The sequence below is a fragment of the Sparus aurata genome, chromosome 21, assembly GCF_900880675.1.
Source record: "Sparus aurata chromosome 21, fSpaAur1.1, whole genome shotgun sequence".
Lineage (NCBI taxonomy): Eukaryota > Metazoa > Chordata > Actinopteri > Spariformes > Sparidae > Sparus > Sparus aurata.
The window spans coordinates 22,112,007-22,131,626 of NC_044207.1; the positions used below are offsets into that span (position 1 = coordinate 22,112,007).

Genomic DNA, 19,620 nt, shown 5'->3' on the forward strand with positions numbered 1-19,620 from the left:
TGTCACGGAGTTTGGTATTGATTTTCTTCTGGGAAAATAGCAGCTTTTATGGCAGGGAAGGAAACAAACCTGCATACGTTTTCCCGGTAATCCCCTCAAGCCAAATCAGCAACTGTGTACATCTCAAAATCTATGAAGGAGTGATGAGGATCTTCAACTGTTTGTTGACAAGATTACATAAAAACTACAAAACTGATTTCCACGAAAACCTGGGTGCACAGCAGCACGGAACTATGGTGCTTTGGTTGCTGCAGCATCCCCTAAAACAAGTCGTTATATCAAAGGCCCAGAGTAGACCCTGTTTACTTTTGTAAAGTAAGTTGATTTTTTTGCTTCACATTCCTAAATAGGCTGCTTTTCATCCTTTCATCCATTTCGTATTTATTTCTGCAGATCTGCAGATATACGTATGACGTATCAACAAATAACTACTACTACTAATTTTAATGATGTAATTCAAAGAACGAACAGGTCTTGGTGAAAAGAAAAACAGGCACATTTAGGTGGCTGGTATTGTTTTTTTTTCTCTCTCTTACTGAATGCGCTTCAAATGTTTTTAATCATTTATATGCCTTACATAAAGCACTTTAAATTAACCTTGGTTTGAAAGGTGATAAACACATAAACTCGCCTGCCAGGAAATATAATTACTGTAAGACATTCTTACAGAGGTATGCAGGTTTTAATTGGATTGTTCACCATTCAGTACATCTTATTTAATGGAATGTCCTGCTTGCATACTGTCCCATAGAGGAACAAATGAAATGTTAAATCATAAATTCAAAATCACCAAAATAGGGTGATTTCCACTGGACTGCAGCAGCATGTATAGCTTAGCTTTGATTAAAGGTCAACTCCCTCCTTTGTGTCTGTGATAGAGTTTGCTCCTGGCTCCAGCTGGGGTTCCTGACACCATCATAGCTCGGTTTATTCCCCTGTTCAGGAGGACAATCATCTTTCAACCCTGCGGTGCTCCTTGTTGTGAGGGCACAGAGAATAAATCACCGCTGCCCGGCCCAGAGACATGGGAAGGCTGTTAACAAGTTCAATAGGGGCTTGAGGTGCTGTCCAGAGAGGGAGTCCAGAGTCAGAGCTTCACCGCTGGGTTAGTAGGTCAACTCCTGACCACGTAGACTGGTATTTGCTAGAACACACATCAAAGTACTGTGTGACGGTCCTGTGTTACTTCACCAGCAGTGTTGGATTAGTGGGGCAAATAATTATGTGACCACACGGCCACATTAGAACCAATAAAGGGATTAAACGGGGATGTCAATCACATCGGCATTTAAGAGAAGTTAAGTTAATTCGTTTTAAATTAAATCTCTGCGATCAGCGCATTCTTTGGCCATATCAAATCAACGCCAATGTCGTTCGGCAAGATAAACTTTTGTCATTGACCAATAGCAACAAGAAAAATTGAAGGAAACTAGCATAGCTTGTTTGCTGTGCTGCACCGTCCATTTTTATTTAACCCTCCACTGTCAGAAAAAAAAGTATTACGCATGTAAAAAAAAAAAAGGAAACGAATGATTTTTGGCGTTTAATGATTGACTGATGTATTTTTGTTTGTAGCTACTATATGCATTGTGTCTTTTGAAGTTTTTTTCCTGTTAGCGACCAAGCTAAGGAGCCTGCTAACTAGCTTGGAAAGCTCTTTTCCCCCTCAAAGCTCCTTCCTGAGAAACAAAATGCAAGACGTAAACAGATCAGTGCGGATAAAACTGAAAGAAGCTCTGAGAGCTATTGTGACTGACTAGTGCTACCATATTCCCTACTAGCTAGTGTGTTAGCGGTTAGCTTGAGAGTTACAGCAATCACCATCTATCCCTGTGAGTATGTCACCAAACTACCAGAAGCATATATTTTGTGATTTTGCTGTCTCACTGCATGATTAGACATCTTGATTTGAGCTTGGACATCACAGCTCTAGAGTGGGAGTGAGCAAAAATCCCCCGCAAGAAGGGGATGTTCTGTTCCCTAAAAGTTCTCCGAGAGTGTCTCGTACTTTTACAGAACAGTGGAAACGATCATAAAATGTTCTCTTTTGGTTATTAAAGTGCTGCAGTTCAAAGTTCCCTGTATCACCTCAGGATGACGTTCCCACCTATGTCTACAGTGGTCATATACGTAATAACGTTCTTTATATGACTTTAGGGGGACATAACAGAATTCTCCCCAATGATGAATAGGATTAAGTTCCTGCATGGTGAGCGCGTACTTTAGGTTAGTCAGTGTTTTATTTCTTTGTTAGGAGGAGCACTTTGTGCTGCCTCATTCAGATTCTTCAAAATTACTGAAAAGCGATGGGCAGTGATAATGCAGCACAAAAGCGATATAATGGCTTTATTTTGAAAAATTACAATATGTGGATTAGCGCTTCCAGTTCCATTTGACCGTTTAATTCTGCCTTTACACAATGGTTTAAAAGCTTTCACAGATAACAGCGCATTTTCTCAGATATTCCAAAGTTAGCAATTACCAGGCATGGCCCATCTATATAAAAAAAAGAAAAGAAAAACACACTCTCCATTCGCAGTCAGAAAAATTTACAGCCAGCAAGCAGTTACAGTACAAACACCGCCCGGTCATTTGTTATTAAAGCAAAGAGAAAAGCCTTGCAAAACTTTCTCAGCCAAAGAAGTTATTTCAATCACAGGGCTCTAATGAAAGTGTTTGAAAACTAATTCCCAGCCTGCACTGAGACATGCATCTTCCCACTTGTCTAATACCCGGATTAACATTTTTTAGGCACGGCAGTTTTTTTTTTTTTTCTTATCAGCAGAAGACAGTGGGAGATAATTACATGCCATGGCACTCCGTCGCCTGTACAAAACACTTCTTCAGCTACTTCAATCAATATCTGTCATATTGAGATGGATAAACAATTCGCCTGTTTAGAAAATAGGAAGAGCTTCATGGATGTCACTGCAGGTGCAAACTTAATTCATTCCAAACTTTAATGAAAACACAGTGGTGTGTCTTAACATCAATTGCAATTCAGACTGTAAGGTTTTTACAGGCTCTCAGACGGACCATTTCTGCTCTCTAAATAAATCTATGAATATCTACCTGGACAAGTGTAGATAAGTACGTTTGCTTTAGAAACTTGATAGATGGATTTATTTAAGTAAACAGAGAGGAATTTATGGAATTGCGATCCAGCGTATCTGGTCTTTCTCCGCCTTTAAACTTTGACCTCCTGGCCTGCTGTCTCTCTGGTATTCATTCCTCTGCCTGCTGACTCCTTTCTTTCTAAACACATGTTGTCTGATACCGCTAATACATTCAAACTTAAGCATCTGACTGTTTGATTAGAAGTGACCTTGTTTATTCATGATCAATTTGTTATCTTGCAGCGTGTGCTTGAACCTGCCGGGGCAACTCAATATCACACATACTGAAAAAAAATAATAAAGAGGGATGTCAATCGGGTAAAAAAAATTTAAAGCTGAAACCTGCATGAAAAAAAACACATTCTTATCCCCCTGAACCTGAGTGTGTCGTTGATGTGCTGCACACTAATTAATAGTGACACAAGCGCGATGTCTTCCATAGATCTTTCTCATGTTTTGTCACTTGTGACACTGATGTGCAACTGAATTACCTTTGAGTCATTTCCTTTGAAAACATGCTAGCTGTTGGAAACTCAAGTGTTTCGGGGTTATTTCTTCGCCTAGCCTTTGTAATATTTTCTCCTGAACCCATGAATTGCCACAATATATTTCCAAGTGTGCTCCCAGTTGTGCTTAAAGGCTTGCCTCTTTTAACACTACACCACATTAAATCTATCATACAGCGAGGGCCGAGAGTATTATGCACACTCATGTATACTGGCTGTGATGAAGCTCCTCTTTTAAAGGTCGAGAACTCTTGTTCTCTGTTCTATTTGACTGGCCAGCTGCTTTAGTGGGTAGCACGAATTGAAATATGTGAACAAAACAGTCAGATCTTTCCAGGCATTGATTTTGCAAGGCGCTGCAAAAACATCCAAAGGTTCTCTATTGGCTTGAGTTTGAGAGCTGTGCAGATCATGTGAGTGAATGAAAGTCATTGGCAAGGTTTTGGACCCATGTTTAAATTATGCCTTTTGCGAGACAGTGCATATTATCCATGGAAAGATCCACTTGATGCTGAATAGACACAGCCGGGGTCAACGTTGCTGAATCATCTCATACAACTCCGGTTTGGACCGCAGGTGTGGTTTTGTGTATCCTGATAAGCCAGATGGTTTGTTACACAGAACTATCTGGGAAGTCGCCCTGAGATACTGTTTAGAAAACAGCAGGCACCTTCAAAAGATACTTCATCGATCACCCTTTATCACATGCTAACTTCAACCGATCAGCTAAATGAACCATGTGATGTAGCAGGAGAGCTCAACCGGTGGAGCACATTGATAAATCAAACTCTTTGCTGAAGTCAGAGACGAGAGAGGAGCAAAAACATCTTTTCCATCGAGAAAAGCCTTCAGTGCCATTCTTTGCTCTTCTTTCAATGAAAAAAATCCTCTTCAGTTTTGCTATAACTGAAGCTATAGCAGCATCGCCACTTACCTCTTTAGGAGCCGCCATTGTTGTTTTCAAACAGCTGCCAGTAGTTCCTCATAGGGCGCCGATTGATCCAAACCACTGTGGTTCAGCTACAAGCACATAGCTTGAAGCCATGCAGTATGGATCTGCAAGATGAGACGATCATGTCATTTTTCTGCCTCACAAGTTAAGATGTTATCTGTTTGGAGAAATAAGAGCTTCGGAGGCAGGATAAAGAATGAGAATACTAGCCAGTAAGCTACGTTCAGAATTCTATATTGTAGAATAGTGACAGAAAATGACTATAAAAACAGCCACAAACACGAGGTTGGACAGATAGACAGGGTTACAGGTTGTTGTACATTGATATTCAGAAATATCCGATCTTAAATTGGCATTTTTGTTTGCAAACGATATGAGAAACATTAGGTTAAAGGGGCAATATGTAAATGTTTTAGTTCAAAACATTCAAAAATTAACTAAAGATATCAACAGACGAAATAACAGTTTTGACAACATCAATGTTTTGTTTTGAAGACATACAGTATCTACTGAAGATAGCATGCTAACAAGCTAGCCCCAGGCCTGAAAACCTCTTTCTCCCAATGGTCTGAAACTCCTCCGCTTGTGGTATAAACACCAACACTCCCCAGTTAGTCCGGCTAGCTACACGGTTAACTGAGCTAACGAGCTAACAGTAGCTGCAGCCATGGGTGTTTAAAAAGAACACAGTTAGCAGCAGTTAGCAGCAACTATGGTGATATGCTGCCCCTCTTTGTTTGGAGTATGCTTTCAAGACAACTAATTATTATGCATTGCGCCTTTAATTGCTAACGCTACAGCATTTCCCTTTCCTCATAAGAAATCATGCACACAACATCAGGCTGTCTGAAAGAAATGGCACAAAGGCTTCAATGGTGTTGTGAGTATGTAGCAAGATAACAATGTGGTCGTTCCCTGTTCTAGGTTTATGTTCTACAAAGTTCCTCTGAACATCACTCTGGTATTAAGCCGCTGTCTGCTATTTACTCACGGCCTGCATTTAGCTTGAACGGCTCCCTCTCCCGCTCTCCTCTGACTTCTCTTCTCCACAACAAAGCAGGGCTGCTGCCGACTGGATGTTTTTTAATATCTCTTTCTCAGTAAATGCTAGAAGCATAATGCATGAAGCTCCCAAGGGGTGCCTGCGGTCGCTGGGTTGCTGGGATGCTGGAGGCATATCAGGCACCTGTCAACATACCAAGTTCAAATCACTTACAGTCGATCACATCTTGAACATTTTAGTCAAGTAGTAAATGAACCGGCCAAACCTGTCGGCATGCCTCGTACTTGCAATTTATTTATAAGGAGCCGACTGACTGGAGAAGCAAGCTGTTTGTGTAGAGAAGGACACTGCAAACAAACGGCAGCCTATCGCATCCTTCCTCACTTCAAAATCGTTTTCATTGCTTGAGACGTTAAATAACCTTCTTTCAGAGCTCAGTAAACACAAACATTTTCAATTGCACATCATGATGCATTAACCGTCCAGTGTCTTGTCCTTGGATATGCTCATTTTCTGAAATGTATAAATGATGTATTGAGTGTGAATATCAAATGCGATCAAATTGCAATAGAGCACAGCCCCGGACAGGGACGCACACACACACACACCAACACAAAGAGACCATCTTCATTCAGAGTAGGTTTCAAATTATTCAACAGTTGTCAGAGAATACTAAATAGAAGCAGGGCATCTGTGGGTGTCCAACATGAAATGGAAACCACATCCCACCGAATCATCCATGTTTAATGTAGCAGAAGAAAAAATCCAAACGCTTCATGACATTCGTATTATAAAGTTGGATCACGATTTTCTGAAATACAGTTCGCAAGTTAAGGCACAAACATGTGCAACAAAATGTTATTTTTGTTTCCTAAGAGCACATTGTTGGCACAGGTCTATAAGATCTGAAAATGAGTTTCTTTTACACTGGCAGGCGACCGGCAAGATTAATGTGAAGTTAACCGACAGGTCGCAAGTGCCAAATCAACAAGTGAGGGGAATCTTGGTCTCTGTAGACGGCAGTACTAAGTTTAGAAATGCACAACAGATTGTGCAGATATTCTTGACTTGAAAGTCTGAGTAGCAATGCTGCCATGACCAAGAAGTGGAAAGCGCAAGCAGCCAGCCAAAACTCCCTTCAGTCCAAGAACACATGCAACCTCGGTAAGGCAAAGCTATTAACATAAACACTGATAATGACTTCTCACTGAGAAACAGGGGCCCACAACGTGTTTTCCACAATAGCTACACCATCCAATTATCCACAGATGTTAACTTCACAGAATGCTGGTTCGCCACATCTGTTTGTTGGTGGGAGATCTCATTATAACAAGCCTGTTTTAAACCCCAGCATCAAGCGCTGCTTGGCACATTTTATTGCAGCGTGTTGAGCATTTACAACAAGCATTCCTGACTGCTGTAAAAGTTTGCATGTTAGACTTGATGGCTTCCAACGGCCGATAAAATTCCCCTCATCGCTGACGATCAGAGTTTCCACGTCGACCTTTCCTCCATGTTGTATCACTTAGTAAGATTTGCTTTCACCCAAACATCGTATTCCAGTTTATGAAATAGGAGATATCTGTGAAAAGATACAAGGCTGCGTCTGTAAATAAACTTGGGCTTAAACTAATATTTCCATTCATTAATTTTTTTCAATTACACGTTTTATTCACTGCTTGCTGAACCCCGAGGTCAGGTCTCCAAATTGCTTGCATTCTCCAGGATATTCAGTTTCCAAGGATATACCACAGAGACAAGCAGCAAATCCTCACAATGGACAGGCTGGAAGCGTACAGCAATAGGCAGTTTTTTCTAGATAAATTCCTTAAACAGTTAATCAATTATCAAAACTGCTGCAAATTAACTTTCTGCAGATCCCAGCCAATCCATTAAGCCGCAAATTAAACTGATTTTTATCAAACATGTAAGTCGATTTCATGTACGGTCATGTGGAACACTGAGCCAAAACAAGGTGTTACCTGCTGACAGAAGCTGCAGGTAGCTGCTGAAGAAGAATCCCGGTTTATCACCATTTGTCCTTTGACCATCATTTGCATCATTTGCATTATCGTTTTACTCACCAAAGCAATCGGTGTGCCAAAGTCAAAAGGATGTGTGAACAGACTAGAGATCACACAGATTGATTTTCAGCCGGTTTTTAGCATGACAGACCAGTATGAGCTGAAAAAAAAGAGTAAAAACTACACATTTAATATTGATTACCCAAAGCGATGTGCAGTCACAGGTCCGTTTGAGAGTCTTTACTGCATTTTGCCGTCATTTTCTCTGCCACAGAGGTGTCCACATAGACATGGGGCGGAGCAGACATTAACACGAGTTGACGACAGGAATCTGTTGCACCTGTTTTCTTTTGGGAAAGTAAAAAATTGTAGCCGAGGTTTAAGAATTGGGCATTTACTTTGAGGGTAAGGATCCGTCGTCTGAACCAGATCAGCGAGTTGTTTATTCCACTCACGTGTAATTTGCAGCGCATTACAGGCAGACTCCTTCTGTTTTTACCTTTCTCAATAAGAGTCCCGGACATACTAGGGTACAGTGTGTAAATATTATAAGAGGGAGCTAAGATTCACTTCCACATTTGACTGCAAGATTATTAAAACAGCTTACGGCGTGTGGTTTTTATTGGTTTATTCAATAGTCAGGGTTTTATAAAGAACTTCCAATTAAACGTTCCAGCAAAAAAGGTTGAAAAATGTGTAATTAATTATAGTTCTTTGAAGGAAAAGAAATTGGAATCAATAAGTCATACTTGTAAAAATATTGGAAATCAGCTGAGAAAACTGCCATTAACTGTTGTTAACATTTCTAAGACTAACAGATTATCCAAACCACATATCTGGAGGTAGAACAGAAAGCTGACATGTGTGCGCACATACACTGATAGGTAAGGTAGGTTTGTAAAAAAATATCGATTCATCAATGCATTGCAATATATTTTTTCCCAATTCAATATCGATTCATAAAATCCTCTGAATCGATTCGGGCAAGCGACCACCTGCTGTACCTCGCCGGACCTCTCGGTCCCCGCCTCCAGCAGCTGGAAGCGTCTCGCCCGCCACCTCGCCCGAGGGTCGGAGGGTGATGCGCCGCGGAAACACCGTCGGAGCTGCGGAGGCGGGTAGCCGATGTCTGACGCACCGCTCTTTCGGAGACAGTAAACTCCCAGCGCAGCCGGTCTCACCCTGGCCGCTGCACCGTGCGCCCGCGAGTAGCAATCTCCTCCGGGGAGGGAGGGGGGGTCAATGTCAACGTTTTACCCCCTCGCGTCTAGCCGGAGGGCGGAGGGACGGCGGTCATGTCTATGTTAATGTCAGACAAAAATGTACCATGCAGTCCCAGAAACAATGGCACTTTCTCAGCTTAACTATGGTTGCACTATTTTATACCTAAACACATTGAGTACCTTTGTTTACATTTCAATTCGAACTAGATCTTCCAAGGGGAAAGATTTATAATTTAAGATGACTTTTTTTAATTAAAAAATTATCAACAGGTACTCTAATGAATTATTTGTTTATTACTACTTATTACTGAATTGATATCGAAGCATTTAAGTCAATATTGAATCGAATTGATACTGAATCGAACTGCGACCTAAAGAATCGAAATCGAATCTAATCGAATCGTGAGGTTCTTAACAATACCCAGCCCTAGTAAACAGTGATGAATGTTCTAAATTGCCAGCTTATGAAAGATTGTGATGTCCACATTCTATCTCTACTCCTGTTTTTCCATCTTCATCTGCATTTTGAACCCAAAAGTAGGAATTTTGACCAAAACTCTGAGTTAAACAGTAATTATCCTTATTCTGTTTGATCACCAGTCCTAATGGAGCATTAACTGGTATTCAGGAAAAACCCAAAGGCAACTTTCACGACGTGTAACACCCCATCGGAATATTCTCTCCTTCTCTTCACAGAGACACCCGTTGAAATGGAAGACGGGACTGCCGATCCCCCACAGAGAACATTCAACACCATGGTATGTTTGAAAATATACCTCTCATCCAAATTACTGAAATTGCAAAGTAGACATTTCTGCACGTCAAGGACACAGTGGGGGAATGTGTGTGAAACCTCTTTTATTTCATTATATCATCAGGACATGCGATGTCAAGCGGCGATCCCACGCTGATAGCATAATTGTCTCCTTGTATGGCAGACGCAAAAGCATGACACCGTGCTCCCTGTGAGAAAGATGGGGAAATCGAAAAGGAGTAGAAAAAAACATGCTGACGTGCACGTGCGCATACATTTAAGACAATTTACAGTGTTACAGTGTGTAGGAAGTTATTACTGCACGTTTGCAAACCGAAGGAAACACAAGTGAGCAGTGAAACAAGAGTTTGCAGGTCAGGTGAGTTGTGATGTTGTCGTAATTTGAACTTCTTTCAGCGCGGATTTAACAAAACAGGACCTCAGAGACGCCACGATGCATTTTACACTCCCATTCTGAGTCAAAAGCGAGGTCCCTCAGGTTCACAGCATAAATCACTGTTGAGTTGGAGGTTTGTGATGAATTTACATACACTGCTTCGCAAAAGGGTGCCCTCTATAAGGATCTTGTGGGCACGGAGGCAGCAAAAACATGACCTTTAAAAGCTGCTTTGTTGAGCAATCCCTTCTTGCACACACTGCAGTAGTCAGCCTCTGTGTCCCCTGTAGAATTAGGTTGATTGAGCATGGCCTAAATTGGATCAACCATATCTTGCATGCTGGAGCTCAGGCTCTGTTAAATCGCCTGGAATATGAGGTGGCCAAATACTTGGCTGTTTCGTAGGTGGGACGGTTTCCAATCCAAAGACCGGGTGAGTTATAAACCCATGGGCCTCTGTGGCTGACTGCTTTCATAGTGCACTGCTCATTTTCGGAGGGATGTTTGGTTGCAGATCACACATGATGCCCATTTTTTGTAATTTCTTGAATCGATAGTCGGATGCTTAAACAATTCATTATAAATAATCATCAATTACATATGAAATATGTTGGACGTTTTTACCAGTAGAACATTGTTTTTACCCCGGACATGATCTATGTTTGATGTTCAATCAGAGTAGGCCACATTAAGAGTTAGAGGAACAGATAAAGTAAACAGGTTGCTTGATTGATAAACTTAATAACACAAGATAATGACAACTGGCTCAACAAAATCCAACTTATATTTGATGTATTTGTGACTATGATTGTTGATTAATACATATCTAAATTGGTAAAATTCTTAACGCTGTTTAATAGATTAATCATTCATTATTGACATCCCTAGCACTTAGTCCAGACTTACACATCTGTAGTTGCTTCAGTCTACTTACAAATAATGCGGCTATTAAGTGCAATCCAATTTCACAAGCAGGTGATATGACAATCCTCCAAGTTCAGTGTAAAGAAGATGCATCCCAATAACAATAACCCAATAAAATGTGAGTGACATAGTATAAAAGAGAGAGAAAGAATGGATGTGGTTGGGACGCCCATAAGAAAACAAACATATTATATTAAATTTGCGTCAAGCACACCTTATCTCTTCCTAAACCTTAGCAAATATTTATGTTCCTTAAACTTAACTTAATTGCAAGAAGTTACATGTATACTTTTATTAACATGATGACACAAGTCTCATGACTATGACAACGTTCCAGACTAACTTTTTTTTTCATGAACTCACCCCGAAAAACAATTCTCCCCATCTTGGGGTGAATATAAACTGTCCCATAACACAAAAAAACATTTACAAAACAAGACCGTTAATATACCTGATGAGTAAAATATATATATAGAAAGCTTTCTGTTCATCCCAAACATATTATCTATCGTTTAAGGGACAACAGAAAGCCCTTCACCTGACTATGGATCTGCTCTCCACAGGTGTTAATGGGGAGGACTGCAAAATCATTTGCACGCATATTAAGTCTTTGGCGTATCCAACACACTGCACGCAATTTCAAAATGTTAAGTCGAAAATTGGTATGCAGATTGATGAGGCCAGGTATATATAGCCTACACCTACACTCAGCCATCTGTTATTGTCTAACATTACTGTGCCATTAAACCTCCTGCAGACTGAAAAAAATTACTACTTTTTCATGCATCTGAAAACACTGAAGTCATTTCCGTCAAATACAAAGTATGAAAAAATTACCAAAACTTTGCGTCTGTTTATGAGACTTAAGAATTGACTCATCTCATTAGTATTGAACATCCACAGGGCGAGTGTGGATGGATGACGGTAGTGTTTCACAAGCTATCAGTCTAACTGCCCTCAAGAGTCACATTATGTGAAATTGAGCCAAATTTACAATCTTACTTGGTGCTGCACTTACAACTGTCTGCGCCAATAAAAAAAGACTCTGACCCTCCCTGAATGTAACCGCTGTGGAAGCTATTAGTATCAATCAGATCTCACTGGAGAAGGCCATTTGAGCGAAAATGAGGCTCAAATCAGCTCTGCAAAATAAAATTGATGTGAAATATTAAGATTTATCGCTGCTATTCAACCCCCCCCCCCCCCCTCTTTTCTCCCACTTCCTTCCCAAGTGTCCCCCCCTATACGGCGTGCTAGGCCTGGGCTGGGCAGACAGTTGCACAGCTGGGGGCTAATGCAGAGAGGGACGGCTGATGATCCAGGCTGCAGATGGAGACGTGCCATGGGAGATTAATCCCCAGCACAGTCAGGGGGCTCCTGAGATTTTAATTATGCCCCCCACAAAAAAAAGGAGAGAAACAAGAAAAAAAAAAAACAAGGTGGGGAAATGCTGTCATGTTAATTATTTATAAGCGACAACAGAGAAATGTTTTTTTATTTCAGCCGAGGGACCGTCATTTTCCCAACTGCGCCGCGGTTCTGTCAGACCTGTCCTCACTGTAAGGGATGACTGGTTGCGCGTTATGGTGTGATGGTGGCATGCGGTGTATTAGTCAGGGGGGTGAGGGAGGTGAGAACAGGAGGAAATGATTGGAGTCGGTGCTGTATCAGGAGTTAATGGCTGCACATGGCCATCCTTTTCCTTAAGTTACCAGAATGGTACTGCTGTCTCCATAAATATGTTTTGCAACCTGTCGGCAGTAGAGACAAATAATTACATAACACGATGTACTGACTACAAGCCATTTTGAAAAGAGATTAATGTTGACCATTGATCCCACTTTGTTGAGTGTTGGATCAGTATGGAAATATGGACCCCCCGAGGCACATGTGCAGGATACTTGTTTAATTCACTTGGTTGATAAAAAAAAAAAAACACTCCAGAAAAATGTCAAAACAGTTTTTGCCTCCGGCGGACATCGATCAGTATTCAAATTGTCACTCAGATGTAAAAACTTCTGCTCTGACACACTGACAAATATGCTGTTAAGACTTAGCAAATAGCAAACATATGTATGTAATGGTGCGTGATGTGATTTGCAATGCAAAAATCTCAGATTGAGACGTGCGTGTGAGTGGCTAATGACATTCATACTAATTGTTTCCACTATATGGTGTCTGATTGCATGTTATCAAAATTAAACGCAAAGTCATTTGAAATGGAAAAACAGTATGGGGCAGCACATCTCATCCACTTGTGCGCTGCTTAGGGAAAGGTTTCTAAACGTACATTGCATCTCTGTGAGGAATAAACGCATGAATAAGTGCTATTTTTACTCCAGTAATTTGTAATATTGGAAAACAGGCTTTCAAGTACAAATGAGCTCATTTGTTTCCCCATTGAAAGTCACACACAAACCGCTGCTCGCAGAAATAATCTTGCCGCAACTCTAGTCTCTGTGAAGCTATCTGAACCTACTGAGTTGTATTTATTTGGTCAATTACCTATAACAATTATCTCCATTGCGTTATTAAGCCATCAAAAAATTTAGTCAATATGTTATTGGAGATATTCCTCATTGTACAGTATGTGGGTTGCCTGCTGAACAGCCTTCTGCCCGATTTATTCCAAAGGGCAATTGTGGCAATAATGGTGTAATGGACTGAAGATAAATAGACAAATAATGAGACAAAGAAATCAATAAAATAGAAATGGGCATGAAATGAGCGCATACACACATAATTACTGAGAGAGAGACACACAAGCACACACACACACACACACACACACACACACACACACACACACACACACACACACACACACACACACACACGGTAAAAAAAAAGGTCCGGATTTTAGAGTTGGAGCTGGCAGACTGCCCCTTCCTGTATTCAGTGGTCTGACGTGCAGGCTGACAAAGACAGACAAAAAAGAGGTTGTTTTAGAAGAGCCTGACTCATGCAATTACACATATCTGCCTGCTGGGGGCCCCCATTCTTACACATGAATAGGAGGGTGAGACATAGGGAGCAAGTGTTGGCTTTTGAGATGCCATGTGAACAAGTCATCCCCGCTGTCATCCTCTCAACAAAAGGAAGTATTTGGTCATGTTTAGTCACAGTTTAATCAGAAATGCTTTAACAACACCTCTTTGCTTTCAGTTGTGGGGGGAAAAAAAAGACTTTTGACTCAGAGTTTAACACAGATCAAATTGTGCACAGGGCCGGCATATAATCACAGCAAGAGAATAAAACAAATGTTAGCTTTTTATAATTTTCAAAGAGCTGCTTATCAATTCTAATTTATTTTTCCAGCAAGTGAGCAGCACAAGGCATTGTGAAACCGCCTGCATGTGTGAAAGAGGGTTGTGAAGTTTTAATGAACAAAATGTGGAGCTTTGTCTACGGAGGAAAAATACGTTTTTACACATGCAATTTTTGACACTGAAACTGACACGAAGTCAAGCAGACTAGCTAGTTTGCATAAGGGTATCAAAGCAAAGCAGTGGGAGGCACGTCTTTGTCGCTCCTGCCTTGCCGATCCCTCTGATGTTACATGTAAATGGTAGTGGCTATTAATTTGACCAGTGGGGATGATAAAAAGGGCAGAGGACTCTGTCTGGTTAAAGTGAGACTCCAGAATTTAAATTGGTTGAAGGGATAGGATCAGGGGCAAACCGATTGGTGGTGGAGATAAGGTAAAGGAGCGCTAGATTGGATGGAATAAGGAGTCCACAGTTCAGGCTGACAAGAGGTGATGGAGTGCAGTGCTGTGTATGATGGGGGTGGATATGTCACCTGCCCTGGCTTCACTCTCCACAGGGGAAAAACATTACTGTGGTCGATTCCACCTTGGCAGTGGTTCTCTAATTTTCCTCTCCCAAGACAGAGGGGTGCTGATGGGCTTGGAGGTAGATGCAGTTGCTACTACAATGTCAGTATAAGCAAACTACAAATACATCCGAGGTTGACAATTGTACCAAACATGACGTATCACAATAACTTCATATGCACATTAGCTGACTTTCACTTTAGGAGGTGGAGCAAAAGGCGGCGTTACTGCAAAATACAAGGCTGCCAAGAGGGCGACCGCTGTGCGAGTCTGTGGACGCATCGGGCCATCTCCAGGCGTTTCTTGTGAGGACCAAAGCCTTGTGTTGTTTCACAGAAAGGCATGTCCAGCCGTGTCACTGGCAGCCCAAATCGACTACGTTTCGCGGGAAACGAGAACAATTCCAGGTATTTATTTTTTTGGTAGCGACAAACTGGGCGTTTTTCACAGGAAGTCTGACGATCTCCAGCCATTTTATAGTTGTCCCAGCTATTTTTTTTTTCTCCAGGAAGTCGGGCAATCTACAGGCGTTTTTGTGGCAAATGAAACGGCCATTTTTATCTGTCAATTTTTTCCCTGATCTGTCAATTAGCTGTTCGGTCTATAAATTGTCAAACATATAAATATAATATTGTTTCCAAAATGCCCAAGATGATGTCCTCAAATATCTCCAGGAATCAGCCTTCTTTAAATGTGCTAAAATCAATTAATTGAATATCCAAATTGTTGGTGATTCACTTAATAGCTGACAACTAATCGATGTATCATAGCAGCTCTTTTTTGGGTTGGGGGTTATTATGGTGTCTCCATTTAATCTTCATCGACATCAGAGCTGTCACAGCGATCATTACTGCCTTTTTCATCGTCACCATCAAAGTCAGCTCAGTTTGAAACCCCCCCCCCAGTGAGATACATTGGTATTTTTAATGGTATATATTACATCGGTATATTTACATACTAGTCAGTCCATACTGTGCTGTATTTTTCTACAGCTCAAGAACATTCACTTTTCCACTTAAGCACATTTGAACCTTGAATTCATAAAAGGATAAAAAGAACCTGCTGCAACTTAGCACCGGTATGTCTCACAGATAACAATACAGTGTTTATAATGGCCGAGCAAGGACCGTGTAAAATGCCCTCAAGGCGAGGTATTGTATGGGAGCATTAGTCGAGGGCAACAAATTCTCCTGCTGAAAGGAAAAGGGAAACAAAGCATTCCTACAACTGGGTCAGGCAGACTCACCCCACCAATGAAAATGAATCACTGTCAGAGGTGACAAAGGAAACAATTCAGAAGCATCTATTGAGACACACACTACCGCAGGTAGACAACTACAGACAACTACTTTTAATTAGCCCGGTGACTTGTATAAGCGTCACCTGGTTTCTTAGGCCTCTTACAAAAGTACCCATTGTTCCATGCTCCCTGTCGTTGTTGCCGCAATCAACAGTGAAAGAATTACTTTCGTTTTCTTCAAGAACTACCTCTCTTCATCACCTACTGGGAGCTGGAATTGCATGAAAATGGTGATGATTCACCGACTCTGGGTGGGTTATATGAACAGATAAATCCCTTTGATTTAACCATCTGCTCATGATCTCTTCTCCTTTGGCCGTCCGGCACCACTGTCCTGCCTCCAGGGAGTGCCGCAAGCAATCTGTGCAGCCGGAGAAGACCCAAGGAGATCAGCCTGAACAATGCTCCAGTGCTTCCCTCTTTCTTTTTTACATCTTTCGGATGTATAGGGCTTAATTATATACTGCAGCCCACGAGAGATCCCCTTGAAGTGTCAAAGATCCACCGTACATGGCTGCATGCATTTGTCTGCCTCTTTTTACCTCTCCTTTGCTTTTTCATGTTTAATGAATACTTTATCTATCTTTGTGAATAAGAAAAACATTAACGTATCTTTGGAAGTTTTCATATTTGTGTTATTACACCAAACCTCTGACATGTTTCTGTGCGACTTGTTCGTAAGCGTCACACACAAAACCCTCTCAAATGCACGATGTAACCTCGAAACTAAACAATAATTCTGTTTGTCCATGCCCTTGACAATGAACTATTTGCTTCTTGCCACAATGAAAAATCGAATCAAATCAAATCTAATGCATTTGCATTGTTTCTTTGTCTCTGCTGCTTCCTGACAGGCAGCATCTGAGGATCTGTCAGTAGGGATCTTTTGTGTTGTGTGAGCAGAGAGGGCAGGACACAGCCGTTACGTCGTGCACTTCTATATTTTGTAAGAGCTGACCTCGCTAACTGGTTCATTGATTGCATGTCTAAACCTGATGTAGGTAGGGCACCGATCGAATTGCCCCCATACTATCGAGTATCGAAGGATGTCCTGTCGTTCGATATCAAATTTCAGCGCAAGAAGTTCAAGAAGAAGTTAATCTCACCGGTGTCAGTGAGCCAATATGCATGCAGAGATCTAAAAGTGCTGGTGATTGGCTGTCTCAAGGCATGCAGGGAAAAACAAGAGGTTGCGCTCAGAGATGGTGCTCACCACATGTATGTGTAATGTCATCTTTTGTTACAACAGATTTCATAAATTATTAAAAATACCCAGCCCCAATTGTAGGTTACATGATCCAGCGTCTTCTTGTTTTTCGAGGAGACAGCTGTTGTTTCTGTTTTCGTTCATGCACTTCAAATAAAATTTGCTGTTTCTCATTGCTTTTGAATAAAAAACAATAATAATTACATATTATATGAACTTCTCAGGCCATCTGCCCTGTGCCCACTCACTTTTACGTTTTGTAATCAAACATAAAAGATTGATCAGGAGCTGTGCTGCGGATGTCATTCCTGTTATTGATTGCCTGCAGCGTTACAGGATACAGGTCGTAGAATGTTGTTAGTAGAGTCGTGTATCCTCTGGACAATATAAGCAGCAACGTACGAAAGGAATCTCAAATGGGATTATCTTAACATCTTACAATTAACTTTGAAAAGTAATGCTGCCCAACACACTGGTGCTGTTATGCTATTCGGTGCAATGAAAGATGTTCCCTGCGACCTGCATGCACACCCTGAGGCGTCCAATCAGAGAGTTTTCCTAATGACTGAAGTGTGCCAAAATATGCTGGTGAAATCACAGAAGTGAAGAGAAAGAAAGACTTCGAAATTCTCTGTTAATTGGCAAGCCATGCCCGTGTTAAAAAAGACAGCACATTTTTGCACGACTTCACAAACGCTTCTCAAAATTCTTTATTCTAGTTGAATTCTGTATCGTAATTAAACTGCAAATTCATTCAGATTAAGATGGCGTCATTCTGTCATTTTTTCCCACCCTTGGCGCAGAGGTAGTAGACATGACTCGTACAACAAGACCACTTGTAAATATAATTTTACTCAAGTGCGGGAAAAATTGGTTGAATCCACAAATTCTACATGTCTACGTGCCGCTTACGATGCAGATCTGCTGGGATGAGTGGTGTGGCGCGAGGCTCTCGCCTTGATGAGAGATTTTCTCTGCTTATGTGCACCACTGTTTTCACATTCTTTCATCACAGCGTGTGGATTCCAGCGGGCCTCTCTGCTTTATTTTTCTTGGATAAAAACACAGGTTTGCTGTTTATCCGTAACCATCAGCATCTGGCACTTATTATGAAAGGGATGGGAGTGCAAGCATGGATTATTAGGATTACTGGTGGATAGGTAGAAGGACAGGATTCATAGCGAGGTTAATAATAGCAAAGTCTCCTTTTACCCATATAACAGCAGATAGGCAGGCCTGCGGGCTTTTCCCTACATAACAAGCGTCTGAGTCAACCCCCCACTTTCGGAATATGGTCCATGAGAAAAAATCCCCCCCAGCAGTCTCCTGTGAAGCTGTTTTCGCAGGGCTAACACCCGTGCAGACGAGCATGATAACATAGCCCGCACAAAGGAAAATACAGGTGTTTTTTCTTTTTTTGTACATCAACATGACGATGACTCATAATTTACTGTAATTCAGAAACACCTGTGTGTTCGTTAAGCACATTTACAGCTTCAACACCTCTCCATTACATTCTTACCATCTCGCTAGCCTGTCAGCGCGTTTATCTGTATCCGCCACGGTGTGTGAGAGGTTGCTGTGTGTGTGTGCGTGTTTGTGTTAAGAGAGTGTACTGTATGTGCTATTCCTCAAGGCAGATATAAAAGGACCACTAATCCAGAGCGACAGAGGAATAAACACAATCCCTAATCTCATTGATCCCTCACAAAATCATTCAATTATGCTCTGCCATCGAGTATGGCACCGCGCACAGAGGGAGAAGCGGCGGAGGTAACAATCTCTTTCTCTCATTACGGAACGAGAGAGCCGGAACTCAACGAAACACGATAATAAAATACCTCACGCAAGCGCACGGATATTCAAGAGAGGCCGTGCTGTTTTTATGACCATGAAAACATGGCAGTCCGACGACTGTGCTGTATGACTGTCAGCGGTAATACTTGAGAGGAATGTAGTTACTGTTATCAAGACCGGGTGGCGGTGCAGGAGTGGTGGTACTCGGGGGTGTCTGAGCTCTGTTGGAGGGGTGAGGAGTGAGAAAAAGACGGGGGGGGGGGGGGGGGGGGGAGAGACAAAGGATGTAAGAGGAGAGGAGGAAAGACATTTAGAGAGTTCCACAGATACATGCACCACTAAGTGACCCAGTTTAACAGCCTAAAGCCTGCTACCTATTATCACAGGGGAAGCCTGTTTTTCCTCCCGTAGCTTCGGCGTGGCGGGCAGAACCCGCTCTGATATCAGTGTGACAGCTACAGGGTTGCCGCAGCCTGCTCATTGATTTAGGGGTTGTGTTTTTATCCTGTTCATTAGAGCTTCCTAAGCGGTTGGAGCGCTTGTGGGCTCGTGACACTTCAGCTCGTCACATCAAAGGCTTTG

General features: G+C 41.6%; 1 long non-coding RNA gene across 2 annotated transcripts in view; it reads right to left on the reverse strand.

Annotated features, from left to right (window-relative positions):
- LOC115572230 (uncharacterized) overlaps positions 1-19,620 on the reverse strand; it is a 76,378-nt gene that overhangs the window by 16,863 nt on the left and 39,895 nt on the right. For both annotated transcript variants that reach the window (XR_003982058.1, XR_003982057.1), the window contains 2 exons: positions 5,566-5,760; positions 4,557-4,678 (listed from right to left, as the gene is read on the reverse strand). This is a non-coding gene — a long non-coding RNA (uncharacterized LOC115572230). The remainder of the gene's footprint in view (positions 1-4,556; positions 4,679-5,565; positions 5,761-19,620) is intronic.